The sequence below is a fragment of the Phaenicophaeus curvirostris genome, chromosome 1 (assembly GCF_032191515.1).
Source record: "Phaenicophaeus curvirostris isolate KB17595 chromosome 1, BPBGC_Pcur_1.0, whole genome shotgun sequence".
NCBI classification, from domain to species: domain Eukaryota; kingdom Metazoa; phylum Chordata; class Aves; order Cuculiformes; family Cuculidae; genus Phaenicophaeus; species Phaenicophaeus curvirostris.
In genome coordinates this window covers 96,534,008-96,540,007 of record NC_091392.1, presented here as the reverse complement: position 1 = coordinate 96,540,007, position 6,000 = coordinate 96,534,008, and positions in this window count along the sequence as shown.

The following is a 6,000-nucleotide window of genomic DNA, read 5'->3' as shown; positions in this document are numbered from 1 at the left end:
TGCCCTTCAACTCAGCAAAAGCCAGTAGGTCCAACACAGCAACAGAAATATTGCCTTGTGAGAGAGGATGTCAGGAGACAAAATCTAATTCAAGCATATTCATCTGAGAAATGGAATCTTGAGCTCTGTGGTGGACATTCTGCTTCCTCAGCCATCCAGCAGATTAAGACTGAAAGACTTCATAGAGCACTTCCCAGAGACTCAAGAATTTAGTATATGCATATCCTTACTTCCCTCACAGTAAAGCTTCTGAGCTATCACGATTTCAGCACTCAATTTCCTCCCCAGCTATAAGGTGTGTAACTAAATTTTCTTTTGCTTATTTGTATCTTTTCCCACTTCAGGCATCTTTCAGGAAGTTCCTCTGTTTTACCCAGTCATCATAATTCCATCTGAAGTGGCATGCCTACCATCAAAATCAAATGCATTCAGCTGCATTAGGCTCCAACACAACCACCGACATAAGCAAAAACAGATCACAGGTAGTATGAAGCAAGAACACACAGCTCGATCTGGCTACAGCTTCACTCAAAGTCTCTTACTTATGTATTCATCATGTCATGCAAGAAACATAATGCAAATTTTTCCCCTGACAAGTACCACGTTGAAACTTGGTTCCTCTCCTTGACAGTGTACTTCAAAAAGGGTGCTAGAGAGAAGAAAATTAGGGATATATCTTTTCTTTGGAGTACCCTAGTATGGCAGTCAGCAATCCAAGACAATTTAATTGGATAAGATACAAAACCAAGGTCTTGACCATTTCTGTGAAGAAAAAATACTAGGGAATTTTTGGAGGTTTGAACATTTAGCATGTATTTTCTCTAAATACCAACTTAAATGGAATTCTGAGCATCAGATTGGACCAGGGAAGGATTTGATTGGATATTAGGAAAAATATCATCACTGAAAAGCTTGTCAGGCATTGGAGCAAGCTGCCCAGGAAAGTGGTTGGGTCACCGTCCCTGGAAGTATTTAAAAGCATGAGTTCAAAATGAGGTGTTCTCTCTATATGGCACAATGAATTTGTTGAAAAAAGAAAGTATTTTTGCCTCTTTAAAAATAATGATAAATAAGAATCCTCCTCTCTCTACAGGGACAGGTTTTTGTTTGCTTTTTTTTTCCATTTTAACTAACAGCTGTGGGGTCAACCAACATTCCCCACAGAAAAAAATATTTTCTTTTATTTCTAATTGCTGTACTTGCTTGCTAGTTGCCTTCACTTAGGAAAGTGCAGCAGCTAAGCACTCAGCAGTCTGTGAACTCCTGCATCTTTCACATTGCGTGCTGGGGTACCCAAGGGCAGGAAAGCAACCCTCTCAAATGCCTAACAAATGCACTCAACTTGAAAGAGACACGAGTGTTGTCATTGGCCTCTGGAATAAGCTTGCCAGCTATGGGGATGGGAGGAGGAGGAGAGAGAAAAGCACAAGGAAAGGGAGAGAGAGAGACAGAACATGCTGTACCACAACTCAGTGTCACAAGAAATGCAACTGTGCTGTGTTTGTTTACTAACAAAGATGTCAAAACTTGTTTGATGCTTGGGAATTTTCATATTGACTTCAGGGATCTGACTGTGTTTTATCTTGTGGGTGAGGAGCTTGCTGAGGGCTTGAGGAGGAAGGAGTTTCTTATTTTTGTCATTCACTTTGTTGACTTATGCTTAAAATCAGAAGTACACCCACAAAATTGTTGTTATTAAAGGCACAAAATCTTTCAAAGTGGTTTCAGACACTTCTGACAGCCACACACAGCCTCTACAAGGTTTGGATGGCAGTACAGAAACTGAGCCCTGACAAGTCAAGCAGAGGGACTGAGATATCACCTTTCTTCCCCACTGCAAGAAGCGCACAGGAAGAGAAGTGGTTTAATCTTTCTGCCAAGACATATATTTAGGGCAGGGTTTTAAAGTAACTGGGTGAGGAGGGTAGGTAGGGAATAACGATATTAAGAAAATCAATTCCCAGCAGTTAGCCTAACCTTTGAAAATCTCTGTCCAAATCTCTTTTCAAAGTCATGTGTCCTTCCTTATCTTTTTTCAGCCAGGTACCACTTACAACAGAGAAACTCCGAATGGAAAAAGGAGTGCTACCTTTAAGTCACTGCTGCTAATATCCTGACAACTATTTTCTGTACTCCTGTCATTGTCCTTGGTATTTGCATCACAGTAAAATGCAAGAGCCCACAGAGGTTTCTACAGCCCCTGCATTTCTTTTCTACATCCCTATGGATATTTCATTTTTAATTCAAAAGCTGCATATGTTTATGCAGCATTGCTACATGGACTACTGGTCTTTAGCTGCTACCAACAGAATTAGTATGAAATATACCTCCACAATTTCCATTCAATTGGGAGTTCTCCTTCATGCCAATTATGCTAATTAAGCTAGAAAAAAAAGGGATATTAACTGGTGAAAGCTGTGGTACCCACAAGCTTTTGCTGGTTTATTAGTAATTATAGATGGTAAAAATAAATGCAGGATGCAGGAACTGACACCACTGAAGATGTAAGAAACAAAGTATACGTTTCATAGTGACTTTGAGGCTGATTTTCATCAAATGATATTTAACTTATTAACAACATGGTAGACACTTTTGATCCTATAGTAGACTTAAATGTTTTCACCAGCCATCTCCTTATCATTAGGGAGGCAAAGAGCATTATTTGCTAGAGCATCATTTACCAAATCAAGGTCCCCTGCCTCACATCTTGCAGAGAAAGTAAAATATATTATTTCTCTTGTACATCCTGGAAAAATAAAAAGGTTTTCCTGATTTCTGGGTGCTCACTGATTCTTTTAAGAGAAACCCAAAAGAAGGCAGAACAATACAACCAGAAAAGCAAGTTTTCTTGCAACCAGCACCTTCCAGACTTTTTTTTTTTGACAGCATGCTTTTTGCTCTTGCTTCAGACCCTTTCTGTTCTTCTCCTTTGCAGTACTTTTTTTTCAGTTTGCGACTGAAGCATCACCACTGTCCCTCACTGTTATCACGGTAAATCGCGGATCAAAACAGCAGCTAAGGAGGATAAACCCTCACCATCGCAGCCCTGAACACGAAACCCGGTTCCTCTCTATCCACCGAGTCCCTCGGATGATTCCGACGCTTACTCTGACTGACTTTTGCCATCATGTGGCCAAAAGCGGTAACACCCAAACATCACAAACCGCAGTTCCAGTCCGAAATTTTAAATTCGAGGTGAAAGTGAGATGGAAAGAGCTGACTGCAGAAATTCATTCCTTCGGGCCTGTCTCTCCGGCAGGAGCTCGGAATTCCTTAGGTGACATCGCCCTTCTTATTCCTGCATGGCTGCTAGCAAACTGAATAAGGGTTATAATCTTTATACCCCTGGTAAGTATATTGCTGCCACAAGAATAAAACCCTAATGCATCTTCAGAAAGTCTAGCAGTTCTAATAGCTGCCATTATATCCTTGCAAATCAGAGAAGAGCTCAATCCTGCTTTACCTCTCTAGAGAAGGTGCTGACTGACCTCCTCACCAAATGAATCAAGCTGATTAGCTGTCTGGAGCAAACTGCCAAGGGCCCAACACAAAGCAGTCACCTTTACACATAACAGCACAAGAAAATTACAATTTCAGAAACTTTTAGACACTTACACTAAGATAGCAAATCCAGCCATTTTCATGAGCTTTGCCTAACACAATTTCATAGCCTCACAGCCTTGCTGAGTGGCATTTTCTGCTCCTTTTGCTGAGCAAGGCTAAGGTGAGTCATTAAATCTGGCAGAGCTTACTCTCCTCCAAATGCAAGGGGTTGGGATGCCTAGTACTTAAAGGCACAGCACTGGGTGTTAGCAAACACTAAGGGGCATAAAGCAGTCCTTGAGCACTCACAGGTTAGCCTCGAGCACTCACAAACACAAACCATGGTTCTGGCATGAGCAGCTGCAGGGTCACCTCTCTTCAATTCATGTATATAAACATTGGAGACTGCAAAGTAAGGCTTGTACAAGAGAATAAAATGAAATACAAACAGCCTGTCATACTCTACAGAATGAAGGAGCCAAGCTTAACATAAACATTTATTCATAGAACTTAAAGGCAGACAAGACTACTTTGAATTACCTCCTGTGTACCACATGCCACTAGATTCTACCCAGTTATCAATGAAAAAAGCCAAATAACTTCTGTACAGCTAAAGAATATCTTCCAGAGAAGCATTCACTCTTGATTTCAAAAATCAGTAACTCAGAGCTCCAACTTTTTCCATGGGAGTTTGTATAATACCAGTAACAATAACACACATAGTTTCTACAGCAGTGCGAAAGCCCATCACTACTTGTTATTTCCTCTTCTCAAAGGAACTTACGTTTCACAGTGAAGTCATCTTAAAGTCATCTTTTTGATACCTGCACAGACTGAACTAGTTTTGTGTTTCTCATTGCTCAAAGTTTTTTCCAGACTCTGGATGGTTTTGGAGATGGTTTTTGCCAATGCATTTTATTGAGGTAAAATCCTTTTTTTCCTCCTTCTCCTTAATTCCTTGTCAACAGCCCCAGATCTCAGGAGGCCTTTTTGACACAATCTTGCATTGAAGGCTTAAGATTTTTGTCTAATACCAACACTAACACCTAAACCTGGTCCTACTTGTGAGAGTATAGTTCCATATTTCAAAGCTACCGCCTCCATCTACAGTTTCTAAATCTGTAGTACCTTGCATTGGGCTGAATCAAAATCCATATTGTTTGAATGGGACTTTTATGTGAGTGGAGCCCAGCATGTCAGTGATCTAGATCTGCAAGACTGCTATTTGTTCTCTCATTATATAACATTTTGATGCCCTTTGTATCAGCTAGAAGGGTTACAAGCCTTAAGAGTGCATTTACTTACAGGTGATGGGTAGGGATGTTGAATACCATGGACCTGTATGGGCCATCAAAATGCACCAATAGTGCCACTCCATTTTGGGGTAACGGCTTCTCATTGACAGCTACTTGCACATCTGGCAAGTTACCAGTAAATTAAAGGCACATTGACAATTTTTAAGCCCACATGATATTGCATCAAACTCTATATCAATGTCAAAGTCTATTATATCTTCATGGATATCAATGAAGCCTTTAATCAAAAAGTCATAAATTTGACTGACATTCTTCAATAACTCACCCCTGCTAGCATTTACTTTTATCTAAATCTGTCAACTCTTTATTAAATCAAGTCTGCATCATTTGCCCAATACTGAGTTGGAGATAGACATCATGCTAACATGAATTTTACTGTCCATATCACCAAATTCATCTTGAAATAGGAATTTTGCAATTTCCCCAGTAGCCCAAAGCACATAGAGACTAGAAAATATGATTTTATGTAACTCTTTTGCAGCCTTGATAAAATCCACCTTAAATCAGCAAGCCTGGGCATTATTCTCTCTGAAACACAGTACAACAACCTCCTCAAACTTCCTGCTCTATGGCAGATCAGTTGAGGCCAGCTGGAACAGCCTGAGTGCAGCACAGGGCCACCTCTCAGCCCCCTGGCAGAGCATGGACACCAGTACCCAGTTCAACAGGTCTCCAAAATATCCCTGATTTTGTTACTAACAGTCTCTAAAATTTATGTAGATGTTAACCTATAAAACATTGTTGTCATGGCATGGATTTCTCCTGGGAAAAATTTTCCCATCTTCTCTACTTCTTAACTTTTTTGACTGTTTTCAACTCCATGTCTTCTTCTTCTTCTGTGTTGTTCTTCTTATTCCAGAATGGACTCTTGCCTGAAATTACCATATTTTATTGTAAAACTAAGAGATCTTAACTGTTTAAGAAAGTTATTTTAACAGCAAGTGTTGATTCATGGTTTTCTCTCACATTTTCCTTTCAATTTCGATCTGTTTCTCCTCAGCTTTTGGAAATCAGTCTCTGAGGAAGACCAGGGTAGCTGTTACCACTCAAACAGCTCCTCTTCCTTTTCTGAGCTTCCATAGGCACTGATTAGCAGTGCCTATGTATTCAGTATCTAGCGGACTGAAGATTAATATTTTTT